The sequence below is a fragment of the Anopheles coluzzii genome, chromosome 2 (genome assembly GCF_943734685.1).
Source record: "Anopheles coluzzii chromosome 2, AcolN3, whole genome shotgun sequence".
Classification (NCBI taxonomy): domain Eukaryota; kingdom Metazoa; phylum Arthropoda; class Insecta; order Diptera; family Culicidae; genus Anopheles; species Anopheles coluzzii.
Genome location: NC_064670.1, coordinates 90,634,964 through 90,652,056, shown reverse-complemented (window position 1 = coordinate 90,652,056; position 17,093 = coordinate 90,634,964). Strand labels below are relative to the sequence as shown.

The following is a 17,093-nucleotide window of genomic DNA, read 5'->3' as shown; positions in this document are numbered from 1 at the left end:
AGCATATGTTGGAGTGGGGGAACTGTGGTCGAACATACTTTTTCTCAAACAACCACTATTGAAAATGTGTTTTGTTGTGTGAAAAGCACTGTAGCTTGAGCCCTGTGACCTGTGGAGGCTGCAGAAAAGATGAATTCCACACTAGATTTGAACGTTAGACGGCGGTGTGACGTTGGTTTATGTTGCGTGTTAGCGGCGGGCATGGTTGTCAACGACCATACCATGTTGAAAACACCGGTTCTCGTCCGATCACCGAAGTTAAGCAACATCGGGCATGGCTAGTACTTAGGTGGGTGACCACTTGGGAAAACCATGTGTCGTTGGCATCTTCACCTTTTTGCTTTTCTCAGCCTCATCGGGGATGTGTTTGGTTGCATGGAATGTATCCATCGTCCTTGTGGTCATCCCAGTACGCTGTGAAAAAGTTTCTTTTGGATGAATTGTTCCTCCTTCTACCGCTGTCCTCAAAGAGCGATGTTGTTCTATTTATAGCCCTTCGTAGCATATGGTGGAGTGGGGGTACTGTGGTCAAACATACTTTTTCTCAAACAACCACTCATGAAGATGCAATTTATTGTGTGAAAAGCACTGTAGCTTGAGCCCTGTGACCTGTGGAGGCTGCAGAAAAGATGAATTCCACACTAGATTTGAACGTTAGACGGCGGTGTGACGTTGGTTTATGTTGCGTGTTAGCGGCGGGCATGGTTGTCAACGACCATACCATGTTGAAAACACCGGTTCTCGTCCGATCACCGAAGTTAAGCAACATCGGGCATGGCTAGTACTTAGGTGGGTGACCACTTGGGAAAACCATGTGTCGTTGGCATCTTCACCTTTTTGCTTTTCTCAGCCTCATCAGGGATGTGTTTGGTCGCATGGAATGTATCCATCGTCCTTGTGGTCATCCCAGTACGCTGTGAAAAAGTTCTTTTTGGATAAATTCTTTCCTTCTTCTAACGCTTCCCTCGAAGGGCGATGTTGTTCTATTTATAGCCCTTCGTAGCATACGTTGGAGTGGGGGAACTGTGGTCGAACATACTTTTTCTCAAACAACCACTCAAGAAGATGCAATTTATTGTGTAAAAAGCACTGTACCTTGTGCTCTGTGACCTGTGGAGGCTGCAGAAAAGATGAATTCCACACTAGATTTGAACGTTAGACGGCGGTGTGACGTTGGTTTATGTTGCGTGTTAGCGGCGGGCATGGTTGTCAACGACCATACCATGTTGAAAACACCGGTTCTCGTCCGATCACCGAAGTTAAGCAACATCGGGCATGGCTAGTACTTAGGTGGGTGACCACTTGGGAAAACCATGTGTCGTTGGCATCTTCACCTTTTTGCTTTTCTCAGCCTCATCGGGGATGTGTTTGGTCGCATGGAAAGTATCCATCGTCCTTGTGGTCATCCCAGTACGCTGTGAAAAAGTTCCTTTTGGATGAATTCTTTCCTTCTTCTAACGCTTCGCTCGAAGGGCGATGTTGTTCTATTTATAGCCCTTCGTAGCATATGTTGGAGTGGGGGTACTGTGGTCGAACATACTTTTTCTCAAACAACCACTATTGAAAATGTGTTTTGTTGTGTGAAAATCATTGTAGCTTGAGCCCTGTGACCTGTGGAGGCTGCAGAAAAGATGAATTCCACACTAGATTTGAACGTTAGACGGCGGTGTGACGTTGGTTTATGTTGCGTGTTAGCGGCGGGCATGGTTGTCAACGACCATACCATGTTGAAAACACCGGTTCTCGTCCGATCACCGAAGTTAAGCAACATCGGGCATGGCTAGTACTTAGGTGGGTGACCACTTGGGAAAACCATGTGTCGTTGGCATCTTCACCTTTTTGCTTTTCTCAGCCTCATCGGGGATGTGTTTGGTCGCATGGAAAGTATCCATCGTCCTTGTGGTCATCCCAGTACGCTGTAAAAAAGTTCTTTTTGGATGAATTCTTTCCTTCTTCTAACGCTTCCCTCGAAGGGCGATGTTGTTCTATTTATAGCCCTTCGTAGCATATGTTGGAGAGGGGGAACTGTGGTCGAACATACTTTTTCTCAAACAACCACTATTGAAAATGTGTTTTGTTGTGTGAAAATCATTGTAGCTTGAGCCCTGTGACCTGTGGAGGCTGCAGAAAAGATGAATTCCACACTAGATTTGAACGTTAGACGGCGGTGTGACGTTGGTTTATGTTGCGTGTTAGCGGCGGGCATGGTTGTCAACGACCATACCATGTTGAAAACACCGGTTCTCGTCCGATCACCGAAGTTAAGCAACATCGGGCATGGCTAGTACTTAGGTGGGTGACCACTTGGGAAAACCATGTGTCGTTGGCATCTTCACCTTTTTGCTTTTCTCAGCCTCATCGGGGATGTGTTTGGTCGCATGGAAAGTATCCATCGTCCTTGTGGTCATCCCAGTAGGCTGTGAAAAAGTTCCTTTTGGATGAATTCTTTCCTTCTTCTAACGCTTCGCTCGAAGGGCGATGTTGTTCTATTTATAGCCCTGCGTAGCATATGTTGGAGTGGGGGAACTGTGGTCGAACAAACTTTTTCTCAAACAACCACTATTGAAAATGTGTTTTAATGTGTGAAAAGCACTGTAGCTTGTGTCCTGTGACTTGTGGAGGCTGCAGAAAAGATGAATTCCACACTAGATTTGAACGTTAGACGGCGGTGTGACGTTGGTTTATGTTGCGTGTTAGCGGCGGGCATGGTTGTCAACGACCATACCATGTTGAAAACACCGGTTCTCGTCCGATCACCGAAGTTAAGCAACATCGGGCATGGCTAGTACTTAGGTGGGTGACCACTTGGGAAAACCATGTGTCGTTGGCATCTTCACCTTTTTGCTTTTCTCAGCCTCATCGGGGATGTGTTTGGTCGCATGGAATGTATCCATCGTCCTTGTGGTCATCCCAGTACGCTGTGAAAAAGTTCCTTTTGGATGAATTCTTTCCTTCTTCTAACGCTTCCCTCGAAGGGCGATGTTGTTCTATTTGTAGCCCTTCGTAGCATATGTTGGAGAGGGGGAACTGTGGTCGAACATACTTTTTCTCAAACAACCACTATTGAAAATGTGTTTTAATGTGTGAAAAGCACTGTAGCTTGTGTCCTGTGACTTGTGGAGGCTGCAGAAAAGATGAATTCCACACTAGATTTGAACGTTAGACGGCGGTGTGACGTTGGTTTATGTTGCGTGTTAGCGGCGGGCATGGTTGTCAACGACCATACCATGTTGAAAACACCGGTTCTCGTCCGATCACCGAAGTTAAGCAACATCGGGCATGGCTAGTACTTAGGTGGGTGACCACTTGGGAAAACCATGTGTCGTTGGCATCTTCACCTTTTTGCTTTTCTCAGCCTCATCGGGGATGTGTTTGGTCGCATGGAATGTATCCATCGTCCTTGTGGTCATCCCAGTAGGCTGTGAAAAAGTTCCTTTTGGATGAATTCTTTCCTTCTTCTAACGCTTCGCTCGAAGGGCGATGTTGTTCTATTTATAGCCCTGCGTAGCATATGTTGGAGTGGGGGAACTGTGGTCGAACAAACTTTTTCTCAAACAACCACTATTGAAAATGTGTTTTAATGTGTGAAAAGCACTGTAGCTTGTGTCCTGTGACTTGTGGAGGCTGCAGAAAAGATGAATTCCACACTAGATTTGAACGTTAGACGGCGGTGTGACGTTGGTTTATGTTGCGTGTTAGCGGCGGGCATGGTTGTCAACGACCATACCATGTTGAAAACACCGGTTCTCGTCCGATCACCGAAGTTAAGCAACATCGGGCATGGCTAGTACTTAGGTGGGTGACCACTTGGGAAAACCATGTGTCGTTGGCATCTTCACCTTTTTGCTTTTCTCAGCCTCATCGGGGATGTGTTTGGTCGCATGGAATGTATCCATCGTCCTAGTGGTCATCCCAGTACGCTGTGAAAAAGTTCCTTTTGGATGAATTCCTTCCTTCTTCTAACGCTTCCCTCGAAAGGCGATGTTGTTCTATTTATAGCCCTTCGTAGCATATGTTGGAGTGGGGGAACTGTGGTCGAACATACTTTTTCTCAAACAACCACTATTGAAAATGTGTTTTATTGTGATAAAAGCACTGTAGCTTGAGCCCTGTGACTTGTGGAGACTGCAGAAAAGATGAATTCCACACTAGATTTGAACGTTAGACGGCGGTGTGACGTTGGTTTATGTTGCGTGTTAGCGGCGGGCATGGTTGTCAACGACCATACCATGTTGAAAACACCGGTTCTCGTCCGATCACCGAAGTTAAGCAACATCGGGCATGGCTAGTACTTAGGTGGGTGACCACTTGGGAAAACCATGTGTCGTTGGCATCTTCACCTTTTTGCTTTTCTCAGCCTCATCGGGGATGTGTTTGGTCGCATGGAAAGTATCCATCGTCCTTGTGGTCATCCCAGTAGGCTGTGAAAAAGTTCCTTTTGGATGAATTCTTTCCTTCTTCTAACGCTTCGCTCGAAGGGCGATGTTGTTCTATTTATAGCCCTTCGTAGCATATGTTGGAGTGGGGGTACTGTGGTCGAACATACTTTTTCTCAAACAACCACTATTGAAAATGTGTTTTGTTGTGTGAAAATCATTGTAGCTTGAGCCCTGTGACCTGTGGAGGCTGCAGAAAAGATGAATTCCACACTAGATTTGAACGTTAGACGGCGGTGTGACGTTGGTTTATGTTGCGTGTTAGCGGCGGGCATGGTTGTCAACGACCATACCATGTTGAAAACACCGGTTCTCGTCCGATCACCGAAGTTAAGCAACATCGGGCATGGCTAGTACTTAGGTGGGTGACCACTTGGGAAAACCATGTGTCGTTGGCATCTTCACCTTTTTGCTTTTCTCAGCCTCATCGGGGATGTGTTTGGTCGCATGGAAAGTATCCATCGTCCTTGTGGTCATCCCAGTACGCTGTGAAAAAGTTCTTTTTGGATGAATTCTTTCCTTCTTCTAACGCTTCCCTCGAAGGGCGATGTTGTTCTATTTATAGCCCTTCGTAGCATATGTTGGAGAGGGGGAACTGTGGTCGAACATACTTTTTCTCAAACAACCACTATTGAAAATGTGTTTTGTTGTGTGAAAATCATTGTAGCTTGAGCCCTGTGACCTGTGGAGGCTGCAGAAAAGATGAATTCCACACTAGATTTGAACGTTAGACGGCGGTGTGACGTTGGTTTATGTTGCGTGTTAGCGGCGGGCATGGTTGTCAACGACCATACCATGTTGAAAACACCGGTTCTCGTCCGATCACCGAAGTTAAGCAACATCGGGCATGGCTAGTACTTAGGTGGGTGACCACTTGGGAAAACCATGTGTCGTTGGCATCTTCACCTTTTTGCTTTTCTCAGCCTCATCGGGGATGTGTTTGGTCGCATGGAAAGTATCCATCGTCCTTGTGGTCATCCCAGTAGGCTGTGAAAAAGTTCCTTTTGGATGAATTCTTTCCTTCTTCTAACGCTTCCCTCGAAGGGCGATGTTGTTCTATTTATAGCCCTTCGTAGCATATGTTGGAGAGGGGGAACTGTGGTCGAACATACTTTTTCTCAAACAACCACTATTGAAAATGTGTTTTAATGTGTGAAAAGCACTGTAGCTTGTGTCCTGTGACTTGTGGAGGCTGCAGAAAAGATGAATTCCACACTAGATTTGAACGTTAGACGGCGGTGTGACGTTGGTTTATGTTGCGTGTTAGCGGCGGGCATGGTTGTCAACGACCATACCATGTTGAAAACACCGGTTCTCGTCCGATCACCGAAGTTAAGCAACATCGGGCATGGCTAGTACTTAGGTGGGTGACCACTTGGGAAAACCATGTGTCGTTGGCATCTTCACCTTTTTGCTTTTCTCAGCCTCATCGGGGATGTGTTTGGTCGCATGGAAAGTATCCATCGTCCTTGTGGTCATCCCAGTACGCTGTGAAAAAGTTCCTTTTGGATGAATTCTTTCCTTCTTCTAACGCTTCGCTCGAAGGGCGATGTTGTTCTATTTATAGCCCTTCGTAGCATATGTTGGAGTGGGGGTACTGTGGTCGAACATACTTTTTCTCAAACAACCACTATTGAAAATGTGTTTTGTTGTGTGAAAATCATTGTAGCTTGAGCCCTGTGACCTGTGGAGGCTGCAGAAAAGATGAATTCCACACTAGATTTGAACGTTAGACGGCGGTGTGACGTTGGTTTATGTTGCGTGTTAGCGGCGGGCATGGTTGTCAACGACCATACCATGTTGAAAACACCGGTTCTCGTCCGATCACCGAAGTTAAGCAACATCGGGCATGGCTAGTACTTAGGTGGGTGACCACTTGGGAAAACCATGTGTCGTTGGCATCTTCACCTTTTTGCTTTTCTCAGCCTCATCGGGGATGTGTTTGGTCGCATGGAAAGTATCCATCGTCCTTGTGGTCATCCCAGTACGCTGTGAAAAAGTTCCTTTTGGATGAATTCTTTCCTTCTTCTAACGCTTCGCTCGAAGGGCGATGTTGTTCTATTTATAGCCCTTCGTAGCATATGTTGGAGAGGGGGAACTGTGGTCGAACATACTTTTTCTCAAACAACCACTATTGAAAATGTGTTTTAATGTGTGAAAAGCACTGTAGCTTGTGTCCTGTGACTTGTGGAGGCTGCAGAAAAGATGAATTCCACACTAGATTTGAACGTTAGACGGCGGTGTGACGTTGGTTTATGTTGCGTGTTAGCGGCGGGCATGGTTGTCAACGACCATACCATGTTGAAAACACCGGTTCTCGTCCGATCACCGAAGTTAAGCAACATCGGGCATGGCTAGTACTTAGGTGGGTGACCACTTGGGAAAACCATGTGTCGTTGGCATCTTCACCTTTTTGCTTTTCTCAGCCTCATCGGGGATGTGTTTGGTCGCATGGAAAGTATCCATCGTCCTTGTGGTCATCCCAGTAGGCTGTGAAAAAGTTCCTTTTGGATGAATTCTTTCCTTCTTCTAACGCTTCGCTCGAAGGGCGATGTTGTTCTATTTATAGCCCTGCGTAGCATATGTTGGAGTGGGGGAACTGTGGTCGAACAAACTTTTTCTCAAACAACCACTATTGAAAATGTGTTTTAATGTGTGAAAAGCACTGTAGCTTGTGTCCTGTGACTTGTGGAGGCTGCAGAAAAGATGAATTCCACACTAGATTTGAACGTTAGACGGCGGTGTGACGTTGGTTTATGTTGCGTGTTAGCGGCGGGCATGGTTGTCAACGACCATACCATGTTGAAAACACCGGTTCTCGTCCGATCACCGAAGTTAAGCAACATCGGGCATGGCTAGTACTTAGGTGGGTGACCACTTGGGAAAACCATGTGTCGTTGGCATCTTCACCTTTTTGCTTTTCTCAGCCTCATCGGGGATGTGTTTGGTCGCATGGAATGTATCCATCGTCCTTGTGGTCATCCCAGTACGCTGTGAAAAAGTTCCTTTTGGATGAATTCTTTCCTTCTTCTAACGCTTCCCTCGAAGGGCGATGTTGTTCTATTTGTAGCCCTTCGTAGCATATGTTGGAGAGGGGGAACTGTGGTCGAACATACTTTTTCTCAAACAACCACTATTGAAAATGTGTTTTAATGTGTGAAAAGCACTGTAGCTTGTGTCCTGTGACTTGTGGAGGCTGCAGAAAAGATGAATTCCACACTAGATTTGAACGTTAGACGGCGGTGTGACGTTGGTTTATGTTGCGTGTTAGCGGCGGGCATGGTTGTCAACGACCATACCATGTTGAAAACACCGGTTCTCGTCCGATCACCGAAGTTAAGCAACATCGGGCATGGCTAGTACTTAGGTGGGTGACCACTTGGGAAAACCATGTGTCGTTGGCATCTTCACCTTTTTGCTTTTCTCAGCCTCATCGGGGATGTGTTTGGTCGCATGGAAAGTATCCATCGTCCTTGTGGTCATCCCAGTACGCTGTGAAAAAGTTCCTTTTGGATGAATTCTTTCCTTCTTCTAACGCTTCGCTCGAAGGGCGATGTTGTTCTATTTATAGCCCTTCGTAGCATATGTTGGAGTGGGGGTACTGTGGTCGAACATACTTTTTTTCAAACAACCACTATTGAAAATGTGTTTTGTTGTGTGAAAATCATTGTAGCTTGAGCCCTGTGACCTGTGGAGGCTGCAGAAAAGATGAATTCCACACTAGATTTGAACGTTAGACGGCGGTGTGACGTTGGTTTATGTTGCGTGTTAGCGGCGGGCATGGTTGTCAACGACCATACCATGTTGAAAACACCGGTTCTCGTCCGATCACCGAAGTTAAGCAACATCGGGCATGGCTAGTACTTAGGTGGGTGACCACTTGGGAAAACCATGTGTCGTTGGCATCTTCACCTTTTTGCTTTTCTCAGCCTCATCGGGGATGTGTTTGGTCGCATGGAATGTATCCATCGTCCTTGTGGTCATCCCAGTACGCTGTGAAAAAGTTCCTTTTGGATGAATTGTTCCCCTTCTAACGCTTCCCTCGAAGGGCGATGTTGTTCTATTTATAGCCCTTCGTAGCATATGTTGGAGTGGGGGAACTGTGGTCGAACATACTTTTTCTCAAATAACCACTATTGAAGGTGTGTTTTATTGTGTGAAAAGCATTGTAGCTTGAGCCCTGTGACTTGTGGAGGCTGCAGAAAAGATGAATTCCACACTAGATTTGAACGTTAGACGGCGGTGTGACGTTGGTTTATGTTGCGTGTTAGCGGCGGGCATGGTTGTCAACGACCATACCATGTTGAAAACACCGGTTCTCGTCCGATCACCGAAGTTAAGCAACATCGGGCATGGCTAGTACTTAGGTGGGTGACCACTTGGGAAAACCATGTGTCGTTGGCATCTTCACCTTTTTGCTTTTCTCAGCCTCATCGGGGATGTGTTTGGTCGCATGGAATGTATCCATCGTCCTTGTGGTCATCCCAGTACGCTGTGAAAAAGTTCCTTTTGGATGAATTGTTGCTTCTTTTAACGCTTCCCTCGAAGGGCGATGTTGTTCTATTTATAGCCTTTCGTAGCATATGTTGGAGTGGGGGAACTGTGGTCGAACATACTTTTTCTCAAACAACCACTATTGAAAATGTGTTTTGTTGTGTGAAAAGCACTGTAGCTTGTGTCCTGTGACTTGTAGAGGCTGCAGAAAAGATGAATTCCACACTAGATTTGAACGTTAGACGGCGGTGTGACGTTGGTTTATGTTGCGTGTTAGCGGCGGGCATGGTTGTCAACGACCATACCATGTTGAAAACACCGGTTCTCGTCCGATCACCGAAGTTAAGCAACATCGGGCATGGCTAGTACTTAGGTGGGTGACCACTTGGGAAAACCATGTGTCGTTGGCATCTTCACCTTTTTGCTTTTCTCAGCCTCATCGGGGATGTGTTTGGTTGCATGGAATGTATCCATCGTCCTTGTGGTCATCCCAGTACGCTGTGAAAAAGTTTCTTTTGGATGAATTGTTCCTCCTTCTACCGCTGTCCTCAAAGAGCGATGTTGTTCTATTTATAGCCCTTCGTAGCATATGGTGGAGTGGGGGTACTGTGGTCAAACATACTTTTTCTCAAACAACCACTCATGAAGATGCAATTTATTGTGTGAAAAGCACTGTAGCTTGAGCCCTGTGACCTGTGGAGGCTGCAGAAAAGATGAATTCCACACTAGATTTGAACGTTAGACGGCGGTGTGACGTTGGTTTATGTTGCGTGTTAGCGGCGGGCATGGTTGTCAACGACCATACCATGTTGAAAACACCGGTTCTCGTCCGATCACCGAAGTTAAGCAACATCGGGCATGGCTAGTACTTAGGTGGGTGACCACTTGGGAAAACCATGTGTCGTTGGCATCTTCACCTTTTTGCTTTTCTCAGCCTCATCAGGGATGTGTTTGGTCGCATGGAATGTATCCATCGTCCTTGTGGTCATCCCAGTACGCTGTGAAAAAGTTCTTTTTGGATAAATTCTTTCCTTCTTCTAACGCTTCCCTCGAAGGGCGATGTTGTTCTATTTATAGCCCTTCGTAGCATACGTTGGAGTGGGGGAACTGTGGTCGAACATACTTTTTCTCAAACAACCACTCAAGAAGATGCAATTTATTGTGTAAAAAGCACTGTACCTTGTGCTCTGTGACCTGTGGAGGCTGCAGAAAAGATGAATTCCACACTAGATTTGAACGTTAGACGGCGGTGTGACGTTGGTTTATGTTGCGTGTTAGCGGCGGGCATGGTTGTCAACGACCATACCATGTTGAAAACACCGGTTCTCGTCCGATCACCGAAGTTAAGCAACATCGGGCATGGCTAGTACTTAGGTGGGTGACCACTTGGGAAAACCATGTGTCGTTGGCATCTTCACCTTTTTGCTTTTCTCAGCCTCATCGGGGATGTGTTTGGTCGCATGGAAAGTATCCATCGTCCTTGTGGTCATCCCAGTACGCTGTGAAAAAGTTCCTTTTGGATGAATTCTTTCCTTCTTCTAACGCTTCGCTCGAAGGGCGATGTTGTTCTATTTATAGCCCTTCGTAGCATATGTTGGAGTGGGGGTACTGTGGTCGAACATACTTTTTCTCAAACAACCACTATTGAAAATGTGTTTTGTTGTGTGAAAATCATTGTAGCTTGAGCCCTGTGACCTGTGGAGGCTGCAGAAAAGATGAATTCCACACTAGATTTGAACGTTAGACGGCGGTGTGACGTTGGTTTATGTTGCGTGTTAGCGGCGGGCATGGTTGTCAACGACCATACCATGTTGAAAACACCGGTTCTCGTCCGATCACCGAAGTTAAGCAACATCGGGCATGGCTAGTACTTAGGTGGGTGACCACTTGGGAAAACCATGTGTCGTTGGCATCTTCACCTTTTTGCTTTTCTCAGCCTCATCGGGGATGTGTTTGGTCGCATGGAAAGTATCCATCGTCCTTGTGGTCATCCCAGTACGCTGTAAAAAAGTTCTTTTTGGATGAATTCTTTCCTTCTTCTAACGCTTCCCTCGAAGGGCGATGTTGTTCTATTTATAGCCCTTCGTAGCATATGTTGGAGAGGGGGAACTGTGGTCGAACATACTTTTTCTCAAACAACCACTATTGAAAATGTGTTTTGTTGTGTGAAAATCATTGTAGCTTGAGCCCTGTGACCTGTGGAGGCTGCAGAAAAGATGAATTCCACACTAGATTTGAACGTTAGACGGCGGTGTGACGTTGGTTTATGTTGCGTGTTAGCGGCGGGCATGGTTGTCAACGACCATACCATGTTGAAAACACCGGTTCTCGTCCGATCACCGAAGTTAAGCAACATCGGGCATGGCTAGTACTTAGGTGGGTGACCACTTGGGAAAACCATGTGTCGTTGGCATCTTCACCTTTTTGCTTTTCTCAGCCTCATCGGGGATGTGTTTGGTCGCATGGAAAGTATCCATCGTCCTTGTGGTCATCCCAGTAGGCTGTGAAAAAGTTCCTTTTGGATGAATTCTTTCCTTCTTCTAACGCTTCGCTCGAAGGGCGATGTTGTTCTATTTATAGCCCTGCGTAGCATATGTTGGAGTGGGGGAACTGTGGTCGAACAAACTTTTTCTCAAACAACCACTATTGAAAATGTGTTTTAATGTGTGAAAAGCACTGTAGCTTGTGTCCTGTGACTTGTGGAGGCTGCAGAAAAGATGAATTCCACACTAGATTTGAACGTTAGACGGCGGTGTGACGTTGGTTTATGTTGCGTGTTAGCGGCGGGCATGGTTGTCAACGACCATACCATGTTGAAAACACCGGTTCTCGTCCGATCACCGAAGTTAAGCAACATCGGGCATGGCTAGTACTTAGGTGGGTGACCACTTGGGAAAACCATGTGTCGTTGGCATCTTCACCTTTTTGCTTTTCTCAGCCTCATCGGGGATGTGTTTGGTCGCATGGAATGTATCCATCGTCCTTGTGGTCATCCCAGTACGCTGTGAAAAAGTTCCTTTTGGATGAATTCTTTCCTTCTTCTAACGCTTCCCTCGAAGGGCGATGTTGTTCTATTTGTAGCCCTTCGTAGCATATGTTGGAGAGGGGGAACTGTGGTCGAACATACTTTTTCTCAAACAACCACTATTGAAAATGTGTTTTAATGTGTGAAAAGCACTGTAGCTTGTGTCCTGTGACTTGTGGAGGCTGCAGAAAAGATGAATTCCACACTAGATTTGAACGTTAGACGGCGGTGTGACGTTGGTTTATGTTGCGTGTTAGCGGCGGGCATGGTTGTCAACGACCATACCATGTTGAAAACACCGGTTCTCGTCCGATCACCGAAGTTAAGCAACATCGGGCATGGCTAGTACTTAGGTGGGTGACCACTTGGGAAAACCATGTGTCGTTGGCATCTTCACCTTTTTGCTTTTCTCAGCCTCATCGGGGATGTGTTTGGTCGCATGGAAAGTATCCATCGTCCTTGTGGTCATCCCAGTACGCTGTGAAAAAGTTCCTTTTGGATGAATTCTTTCCTTCTTCTAACGCTTCGCTCGAAGGGCGATGTTGTTCTATTTATAGCCCTTCGTAGCATATGTTGGAGTGGGGGTACTGTGGTCGAACATACTTTTTTTCAAACAACCACTATTGAAAATGTGTTTTGTTGTGTGAAAATCATTGTAGCTTGAGCCCTGTGACCTGTGGAGGCTGCAGAAAAGATGAATTCCACACTAGATTTGAACGTTAGACGGCGGTGTGACGTTGGTTTATGTTGCGTGTTAGCGGCGGGCATGGTTGTCAACGACCATACCATGTTGAAAACACCGGTTCTCGTCCGATCACCGAAGTTAAGCAACATCGGGCATGGCTAGTACTTAGGTGGGTGACCACTTGGGAAAACCATGTGTCGTTGGCATCTTCACCTTTTTGCTTTTCTCAGCCTCATCGGGGATGTGTTTGGTCGCATGGAAAGTATCCATCGTCCTTGTGGTCATCCCAGTACGCTGTGAAAAAGTTCTTTTTGGATGAATTCTTTCCTTCTTCTAACGCTTCCCTCGAAGGGCGATGTTGTTCTATTTATAGCCCTTCGTAGCATATGTTGGAGAGGGGGAACTGTGGTCGAACATACTTTTTCTCAAACAACCACTATTGAAAATGTGTTTTGTTGTGTGAAAATCATTGTAGCTTGAGCCCTGTGACCTGTGGAGGCTGCAGAAAAGATGAATTCCACACTAGATTTGAACGTTAGACGGCGGTGTGACGTTGGTTTATGTTGCGTGTTAGCGGCGGGCATGGTTGTCAACGACCATACCATGTTGAAAACACCGGTTCTCGTCCGATCACCGAAGTTAAGCAACATCGGGCATGGCTAGTACTTAGGTGGGTGACCACTTGGGAAAACCATGTGTCGTTGGCATCTTCACCTTTTTGCTTTTCTCAGCCTCATCGGGGATGTGTTTGGTCGCATGGAAAGTATCCATCGTCCTTGTGGTCATCCCAGTACGCTGTGAAAAAGTTCTTTTTGGATGAATTCTTTCCTTCTTCTAACGCTTCCCTCGAAGGGCGATGTTGTTCTATTTATAGCCCTTCGTAGCATATGTTGGAGAGGGGGAACTGTGGTCGAACATACTTTTTCTCAAACAACCACTATTGAAAATGTGTTTTGTTGTGTGAAAATCATTGTAGCTTGAGCCCTGTGACCTGTGGAGGCTGCAGAAAAGATGAATTCCACACTAGATTTGAACGTTAGACGGCGGTGTGACGTTGGTTTATGTTGCGTGTTAGCGGCGGGCATGGTTGTCAACGACCATACCATGTTGAAAACACCGGTTCTCGTCCGATCACCGAAGTTAAGCAACATCGGGCATGGCTAGTACTTAGGTGGGTGACCACTTGGGAAAACCATGTGTCGTTGGCATCTTCACCTTTTTGCTTTTCTCAGCCTCATCGGGGATGTGTTTGGTCGCATGGAAAGTATCCATCGTCCTTGTGGTCATCCCAGTAGGCTGTGAAAAAGTTCCTTTTGGATGAATTCTTTCCTTCTTCTAACGCTTCCCTCGAAGGGCGATGTTGTTCTATTTATAGCCCTTCGTAGCATATGTTGGAGAGGGGGAACTGTGGTCGAACAAACTTTTTCTCAAACAACCACTATTGAAAATGTGTTTTAATGTGTGAAAAGCACTGTAGCTTGTGTCCTGTGACTTGTGGAGGCTGCAGAAAAGATGAATTCCACACTAGATTTGAACGTTAGACGGCGGTGTGACGTTGGTTTATGTTGCGTGTTAGCGGCGGGCATGGTTGTCAACGACCATACCATGTTGAAAACACCGGTTCTCGTCCGATCACCGAAGTTAAGCAACATCGGGCATGGCTAGTACTTAGGTGGGTGACCACTTGGGAAAACCATGTGTCGTTGGCATCTTCACCTTTTTGCTTTTCTCAGCCTCATCGGGGATGTGTTTGGTCGCATGGAATGTATCCATCGTCCTTGTGGTCATCCCAGTACGCTGTGAAAAAGTTCCTTTTGGATGAATTCTTTCCTTCTTCTAACGCTTCCCTCGAAGGGCGATGTTGTTCTATTTATAGCCCTTCGTAGCATATGTTGGAGAGGGGGAACTGTGGTCGAACATACTTTTTCTCAAACAACCACTATTGAAAATGTGTTTTAATGTGTGAAAAGCACTGTAGCTTGTGTCCTGTGACTTGTGGAGGCTGCAGAAAAGATGAATTCCACACTAGATTTGAACGTTAGACGGCGGTGTGACGTTGGTTTATGTTGCGTGTTAGCGGCGGGCATGGTTGTCAACGACCATACCATGTTGAAAACACCGGTTCTCGTCCGATCACCGAAGTTAAGCAACATCGGGCATGGCTAGTACTTAGGTGGGTGACCACTTGGGAAAACCATGTGTCGTTGGCATCTTCACCTTTTTGCTTTTCTCAGCCTCATCGGGGATGTGTTTGGTCGCATGGAAAGTATCCATCGTCCTTGTGGTCATCCCAGTACGCTGTGAAAAAGTTCCTTTTGGATGAATTCTTTCCTTCTTCTAACGCTTCGCTCGAAGGGCGATGTTGTTCTATTTATAGCCCTTCGTAGCATATGTTGGAGTGGGGGTACTGTGGTCGAACATACTTTTTCTCAAACAACCACTATTGAAAATGTGTTTTGTTGTGTGAAAATCATTGTAGCTTGAGCCCTGTGACCTGTGGAGGCTGCAGAAAAGATGAATTCCACACTAGATTTGAACGTTAGACGGCGGTGTGACGTTGGTTTATGTTGCGTGTTAGCGGCGGGCATGGTTGTCAACGACCATACCATGTTGAAAACACCGGTTCTCGTCCGATCACCGAAGTTAAGCAACATCGGGCATGGCTAGTACTTAGGTGGGTGACCACTTGGGAAAACCATGTGTCGTTGGCATCTTCACCTTTTTGCTTTTCTCAGCCTCATCGGGGATGTGTTTGGTCGCATGGAATGTATCCATCGTCCTTGTGGTCATCCCAGTACGCTGTGAAAAAGTTCCTTTTGGATGAATTCTTTCCTTCTTCTAACGCTTCCCTCGAAGGGCGATGTTGTTCTATTTATAGCCCTTCGTAGCATATGGTGGAGTGGGGGTACTGTGGTCAAACATACTTTTTCTCAAACAACCACTCATGAAGATGCAATTTATTGTGTGAAAAGCACTGTAGCTTGAGCCCTGTGACCTGTGGAGGCTGCAGAAAAGATGAATTCCACACTAGATTTGAACGTTAGACGGCGGTGTGACGTTGGTTTATGTTGCGTGTTAGCGGCGGGCATGGTTGTCAACGACCATACCATGTTGAAAACACCGGTTCTCGTCCGATCACCGAAGTTAAGCAACATCGGGCATGGCTAGTACTTAGGTGGGTGACCACTTGGGAAAACCATGTGTCGTTGGCATCTTCACCTTTTTGCTTTTCTCAGCCTCATCGGGGATGTGTTTGGTTGCATGGAATGTATCCATCGTCCTTGTGGTCATCCCAGTACGCTGTGAAAAAGTTCCTTTTGGATGAATTCTTTCCTTCTTCTAACGCTTCCCTCGAAGGGCGATGTTGTTCTATTTATAGCCCTTCGTAGCATATGTTGGAGTGGGGGTACTGTGGTCGAACATACTTTTTCTCAAACAACCACTCTTGAAGGTGGATATTTTTGTGTAAAAAGCACTGTAGCTTGTGCCCCGTGACTGGTGGAGGCTGCAGAAAAGATGAATTCCACACTAGATTTGAACGTTAGACGGCGGTGTGACGTTGGTTTATGTTGCGTGTTAGCGGCGGGCATGGTTGTCAACGACCATACCATGTTGAAAACACCGGTTCTCGTCCGATCACCGAAGTTAAGCAACATCGGGCATGGCTAGTACTTAGGTGGGTGACCACTTGGGAAAACCATGTGTCGTTGGCATCTTCACCTTTTTGCTTTTCTCAGCCTCATCGGGGATGTGTTTGGTCGCATGGAAAGTATCCATCGTCCTTGTGGTCATCCCAGTACGCTGTGAAAAAGTTCCTTTTGGATGAATTCTTTCCTTCTTCTAACGCTTCGCTCGAAGGGCGATGTTGTTCTATTTATAGCCCTTCGTAGCATATGTTGGAGTGGGGGTACTGTGGTCGAACATACTTTTTCTCAAACAACCACTATTGAAAATGTGTTTTGTTGTGTGAAAATCATTGTAGCTTGAGCCCTGTGACCTGTGGAGGCTGCAGAAAAGATGAATTCCACACTAGATTTGAACGTTAGACGGCGGTGTGACGTTGGTTTATGTTGCGTGTTAGCGGCGGGCATGGTTGTCAACGACCATACCATGTTGAAAACACCGGTTCTCGTCCGATCACCGAAGTTAAGCAACATCGGGCATGGCTAGTACTTAGGTGGGTGACCACTTGGGAAAACCATGTGTCGTTGGCATCTTCACCTTTTTGCTTTTCTCAGCCTCATCGGGGATGTGTTTGGTCGCATGGAAAGTATCCATCGTCCTTGTGGTCATCCCAGTACGCTGTAAAAAAGTTCTTTTTGGATGAATTCTTTCCTTCTTCTAACGCTTCCCTCGAAGGGCGATGTTGTTCTATTTATAGCCCTTCGTAGCATATGTTGGAGAGGGGGAACTGTGGTCGAACATACTTTTTCTCAAACAACCACTATTGAAA

The 17,093-nt window shown here is 46.2% G+C and overlaps 34 non-coding genes across 34 annotated transcripts; all 34 read left to right on the top strand.

The window, feature by feature from the left end:
* The first annotated feature begins 207 nt into the window (after positions 1 to 207).
* LOC125906950 (5S ribosomal RNA) lies at positions 208 to 326 on the top strand. The gene has a single exon (XR_007452281.1). It is a non-coding gene; the product is annotated as a 5S ribosomal RNA (ribosomal RNA).
* Positions 327 to 707: 381 nt separating this feature from the next.
* LOC125906949 (5S ribosomal RNA) lies at positions 708 to 826 on the top strand. Its single transcript, XR_007452280.1, has one exon. It is a non-coding gene; the product is annotated as a 5S ribosomal RNA (ribosomal RNA).
* A 382-nt stretch (positions 827 to 1,208) lies between these two features.
* Positions 1,209 to 1,327, top strand: LOC125906948 (5S ribosomal RNA). Its single transcript, XR_007452279.1, has one exon. It is a non-coding gene; the product is annotated as a 5S ribosomal RNA (ribosomal RNA).
* Positions 1,328 to 1,709: 382 nt separating this feature from the next.
* Positions 1,710 to 1,828, top strand: LOC125906947 (5S ribosomal RNA). Its single transcript, XR_007452278.1, has one exon. It is a non-coding gene; the product is annotated as a 5S ribosomal RNA (ribosomal RNA).
* Positions 1,829 to 2,210: 382 nt separating this feature from the next.
* Positions 2,211 to 2,329, top strand: LOC125906946 (5S ribosomal RNA). Its single transcript, XR_007452277.1, has one exon. It is a non-coding gene; the product is annotated as a 5S ribosomal RNA (ribosomal RNA).
* Positions 2,330 to 2,711: 382 nt separating this feature from the next.
* Positions 2,712 to 2,830, top strand: LOC125906945 (5S ribosomal RNA). The gene has a single exon (XR_007452276.1). It is a non-coding gene; the product is annotated as a 5S ribosomal RNA (ribosomal RNA).
* A 382-nt stretch (positions 2,831 to 3,212) lies between these two features.
* Positions 3,213 to 3,331, top strand: LOC125906944 (5S ribosomal RNA). Its single transcript, XR_007452275.1, has one exon. It is a non-coding gene; the product is annotated as a 5S ribosomal RNA (ribosomal RNA).
* A 382-nt stretch (positions 3,332 to 3,713) lies between these two features.
* On the top strand, positions 3,714 to 3,832 carry LOC125906943 (5S ribosomal RNA). The gene has a single exon (XR_007452274.1). It is a non-coding gene; the product is annotated as a 5S ribosomal RNA (ribosomal RNA).
* Positions 3,833 to 4,214: 382 nt separating this feature from the next.
* On the top strand, positions 4,215 to 4,333 carry LOC125906942 (5S ribosomal RNA). Its single transcript, XR_007452273.1, has one exon. It is a non-coding gene; the product is annotated as a 5S ribosomal RNA (ribosomal RNA).
* Positions 4,334 to 4,715: 382 nt separating this feature from the next.
* On the top strand, positions 4,716 to 4,834 carry LOC125906941 (5S ribosomal RNA). The gene has a single exon (XR_007452272.1). It is a non-coding gene; the product is annotated as a 5S ribosomal RNA (ribosomal RNA).
* Positions 4,835 to 5,216: 382 nt separating this feature from the next.
* Positions 5,217 to 5,335, top strand: LOC120954292 (5S ribosomal RNA). Its single transcript, XR_005751666.2, has one exon. It is a non-coding gene; the product is annotated as a 5S ribosomal RNA (ribosomal RNA).
* A 382-nt stretch (positions 5,336 to 5,717) lies between these two features.
* LOC120954079 (5S ribosomal RNA) lies at positions 5,718 to 5,836 on the top strand. Its single transcript, XR_005751460.1, has one exon. It is a non-coding gene; the product is annotated as a 5S ribosomal RNA (ribosomal RNA).
* A 382-nt stretch (positions 5,837 to 6,218) lies between these two features.
* Positions 6,219 to 6,337, top strand: LOC120954078 (5S ribosomal RNA). Its single transcript, XR_005751459.1, has one exon. It is a non-coding gene; the product is annotated as a 5S ribosomal RNA (ribosomal RNA).
* A 382-nt stretch (positions 6,338 to 6,719) lies between these two features.
* On the top strand, positions 6,720 to 6,838 carry LOC120954263 (5S ribosomal RNA). The gene has a single exon (XR_005751638.2). It is a non-coding gene; the product is annotated as a 5S ribosomal RNA (ribosomal RNA).
* Positions 6,839 to 7,220: 382 nt separating this feature from the next.
* LOC120954077 (5S ribosomal RNA) lies at positions 7,221 to 7,339 on the top strand. The gene has a single exon (XR_005751458.1). It is a non-coding gene; the product is annotated as a 5S ribosomal RNA (ribosomal RNA).
* Positions 7,340 to 7,721: 382 nt separating this feature from the next.
* On the top strand, positions 7,722 to 7,840 carry LOC120954076 (5S ribosomal RNA). The gene has a single exon (XR_005751457.1). It is a non-coding gene; the product is annotated as a 5S ribosomal RNA (ribosomal RNA).
* A 382-nt stretch (positions 7,841 to 8,222) lies between these two features.
* Positions 8,223 to 8,341, top strand: LOC120954075 (5S ribosomal RNA). The gene has a single exon (XR_005751456.1). It is a non-coding gene; the product is annotated as a 5S ribosomal RNA (ribosomal RNA).
* Positions 8,342 to 8,721: 380 nt separating this feature from the next.
* LOC120954074 (5S ribosomal RNA) lies at positions 8,722 to 8,840 on the top strand. Its single transcript, XR_005751455.1, has one exon. It is a non-coding gene; the product is annotated as a 5S ribosomal RNA (ribosomal RNA).
* A 381-nt stretch (positions 8,841 to 9,221) lies between these two features.
* LOC120954073 (5S ribosomal RNA) lies at positions 9,222 to 9,340 on the top strand. Its single transcript, XR_005751454.1, has one exon. It is a non-coding gene; the product is annotated as a 5S ribosomal RNA (ribosomal RNA).
* Positions 9,341 to 9,721: 381 nt separating this feature from the next.
* LOC120954072 (5S ribosomal RNA) lies at positions 9,722 to 9,840 on the top strand. The gene has a single exon (XR_005751453.1). It is a non-coding gene; the product is annotated as a 5S ribosomal RNA (ribosomal RNA).
* Positions 9,841 to 10,222: 382 nt separating this feature from the next.
* LOC120954070 (5S ribosomal RNA) lies at positions 10,223 to 10,341 on the top strand. Its single transcript, XR_005751451.1, has one exon. It is a non-coding gene; the product is annotated as a 5S ribosomal RNA (ribosomal RNA).
* A 382-nt stretch (positions 10,342 to 10,723) lies between these two features.
* LOC120954069 (5S ribosomal RNA) lies at positions 10,724 to 10,842 on the top strand. The gene has a single exon (XR_005751450.1). It is a non-coding gene; the product is annotated as a 5S ribosomal RNA (ribosomal RNA).
* A 382-nt stretch (positions 10,843 to 11,224) lies between these two features.
* Positions 11,225 to 11,343, top strand: LOC120954068 (5S ribosomal RNA). Its single transcript, XR_005751449.1, has one exon. It is a non-coding gene; the product is annotated as a 5S ribosomal RNA (ribosomal RNA).
* A 382-nt stretch (positions 11,344 to 11,725) lies between these two features.
* LOC120954052 (5S ribosomal RNA) lies at positions 11,726 to 11,844 on the top strand. The gene has a single exon (XR_005751434.2). It is a non-coding gene; the product is annotated as a 5S ribosomal RNA (ribosomal RNA).
* Positions 11,845 to 12,226: 382 nt separating this feature from the next.
* LOC120954067 (5S ribosomal RNA) lies at positions 12,227 to 12,345 on the top strand. The gene has a single exon (XR_005751448.1). It is a non-coding gene; the product is annotated as a 5S ribosomal RNA (ribosomal RNA).
* Positions 12,346 to 12,727: 382 nt separating this feature from the next.
* LOC120954066 (5S ribosomal RNA) lies at positions 12,728 to 12,846 on the top strand. Its single transcript, XR_005751447.1, has one exon. It is a non-coding gene; the product is annotated as a 5S ribosomal RNA (ribosomal RNA).
* Positions 12,847 to 13,228: 382 nt separating this feature from the next.
* LOC120954065 (5S ribosomal RNA) lies at positions 13,229 to 13,347 on the top strand. Its single transcript, XR_005751446.1, has one exon. It is a non-coding gene; the product is annotated as a 5S ribosomal RNA (ribosomal RNA).
* A 382-nt stretch (positions 13,348 to 13,729) lies between these two features.
* LOC120954063 (5S ribosomal RNA) lies at positions 13,730 to 13,848 on the top strand. Its single transcript, XR_005751445.1, has one exon. It is a non-coding gene; the product is annotated as a 5S ribosomal RNA (ribosomal RNA).
* Positions 13,849 to 14,230: 382 nt separating this feature from the next.
* Positions 14,231 to 14,349, top strand: LOC120954062 (5S ribosomal RNA). Its single transcript, XR_005751444.1, has one exon. It is a non-coding gene; the product is annotated as a 5S ribosomal RNA (ribosomal RNA).
* Positions 14,350 to 14,731: 382 nt separating this feature from the next.
* Positions 14,732 to 14,850, top strand: LOC120954061 (5S ribosomal RNA). The gene has a single exon (XR_005751443.1). It is a non-coding gene; the product is annotated as a 5S ribosomal RNA (ribosomal RNA).
* A 382-nt stretch (positions 14,851 to 15,232) lies between these two features.
* On the top strand, positions 15,233 to 15,351 carry LOC120954060 (5S ribosomal RNA). The gene has a single exon (XR_005751442.1). It is a non-coding gene; the product is annotated as a 5S ribosomal RNA (ribosomal RNA).
* Positions 15,352 to 15,733: 382 nt separating this feature from the next.
* On the top strand, positions 15,734 to 15,852 carry LOC120954058 (5S ribosomal RNA). The gene has a single exon (XR_005751440.1). It is a non-coding gene; the product is annotated as a 5S ribosomal RNA (ribosomal RNA).
* Positions 15,853 to 16,234: 382 nt separating this feature from the next.
* Positions 16,235 to 16,353, top strand: LOC120954057 (5S ribosomal RNA). The gene has a single exon (XR_005751438.1). It is a non-coding gene; the product is annotated as a 5S ribosomal RNA (ribosomal RNA).
* Positions 16,354 to 16,735: 382 nt separating this feature from the next.
* LOC120954056 (5S ribosomal RNA) lies at positions 16,736 to 16,854 on the top strand. The gene has a single exon (XR_005751437.1). It is a non-coding gene; the product is annotated as a 5S ribosomal RNA (ribosomal RNA).
* The last annotated feature ends 239 nt before the right edge of the window (positions 16,855 to 17,093 follow it).